The sequence below is a fragment of the Myotis davidii genome, unplaced genomic scaffold (assembly GCF_000327345.1).
Source record: "Myotis davidii unplaced genomic scaffold, ASM32734v1 scaffold1534, whole genome shotgun sequence".
Lineage (NCBI taxonomy): Eukaryota > Metazoa > Chordata > Mammalia > Chiroptera > Vespertilionidae > Myotis > Myotis davidii.
In genome coordinates this window covers 1,284,414-1,285,979 of record NW_006285799.1, presented here as the reverse complement: position 1 = coordinate 1,285,979, position 1,566 = coordinate 1,284,414, and the positions used below count along the sequence as shown (strand labels likewise).

General features: G+C 34.7%; 1 long non-coding RNA gene across 1 annotated transcript in view; it reads right to left on the bottom strand.

Annotated features, from left to right (window-relative positions):
* Positions 1 to 328: 328 nt before the first annotated feature.
* The window catches only part of LOC107182014, a 7,895-nt gene continuing 6,657 nt past the window's right edge, over positions 329 to 1,566 (bottom strand). Inside the window, exon 3 of the long non-coding RNA XR_001512735.1 lies at positions 329 to 866. This is a non-coding gene — a long non-coding RNA (uncharacterized LOC107182014). The remainder of the gene's footprint in view (positions 867 to 1,566) is intronic.

Below are 1,566 nucleotides of genomic sequence, written 5' to 3'. Positions count from 1 at the left end.
CATGTTTCTCTTTTATTAGATAGGATAGTAAAAACTAAAAACTTTGGCCTTAGGCTTTTTGGTTAAGTGGATAGATTTTGGGACTGTGGACCAAAGTGTCCCAGATTCAATTCTGGTCAAGGGCAAGTACCTAGGTTGCAGGCTCCTCCTTCCCTGGACCCGGGTCGGGGTTCATGCAGGAGGAAACCAATTGATGTGTTTCTCTCACATCGATATTTCTCTCTGTCTTCCCTCTCTCTCCCACTCTCCCTAAAAATCAATGGAAAAATATCCTCAGGTGAGGATTAAAAAATAAAAGAAAAACAATGTGTATTGCGATGTAATATATACATTTGTTGCAACTTACCTATCCATCAATACACTAAACATTGTAGAGCCATACAATAAATTCTACAAAACCATTAAAAAGAATAGAATTTTATGTGCTGTCATCAAAGAAATGTTGCTGTATACTATATAATCACATTACAAGCAATGTGTGGGATGACCCAATTTATGTATATACTTATAATTCCATATGTATTTAAGGTGTAAAACAGTATCAAAGATTACAATAATCACATTTGAAAGACTGTGGATGAGTGGGGCTGGAAAAAAATATTTGAAGAAAGTATTTTTGTTTGTGCCAAAGGTCCATAAGCTATTTCTATGCCTTACTTTAGCTTTTTTGCTCTTGAGACCTTTTGGTACTAAATAATATGGGAGGTGGGAACAGTAGAGGCAAGGAGATGGTCTGTTGAGACAGTCTCTTTTGAGTATATTGTATTCCAAGAAAGGGACTCTAACAAGCGTTGCCAAGTCTTCAGTTCTGTTGCGATGTCCCTCAAAATAAATCAAACTTAATATCTGCTGAGTCCAGGTGGTTCCTGTAAAAAAAATAATTTCATTTCAAACCCTGAATTAATGTTTTATTAACAATGTCAATAATTATGCCATCTATCTCAAAACTATTTGGAACTTTTTCTTTCTTTTTAACCACTCCAAATATGCCAAAAAAAAATGTGCCCAACTTTTTTTTCTATGTCTTTTACATTAAAATTAGCAAAGATAAAATTAGGTGTTCTAAGTTCCATTTTTACTCAAAAAGAGTTGTGATAGTAGTGATTTAGATTAATCCTTCAGCTCTTTTGTTCCCTGTGATTCATGTATGTTCTGTTCATGTGATTTTCTGTGGCTGTCTCTGTTTCTCCTTCCTTAGTCTTTCTTAAAGCTTTACCTTTTGGAAATAGAGACAGTTTAAGAGCTCAAGACCCCTTTCAACGTTTCTTTTTAACATTTTAAAGGCCTCCCAATACAGTGCTAAATGAAAGTATTGATGGGCATTCTTGTCTCATACTTGACTTTAAATTCTTCACTATCGCATTTGATGTCTGTGGTAGTTTTGGTAGATTCTATTCATCAGGTTAAAGAAGTTGACTTTCTCTCTAGTTTGCTAATAGTCTCCCTTAGGAATGTATGCTGAATTTTATTAAATGCTTGTTCTGCACCTGTTGAGCTGAAAATTCAGGCTTTCTTCTATGCTGTAGTAATGTGGGTGAACTGCATTCATATATTTTTAATCCAATC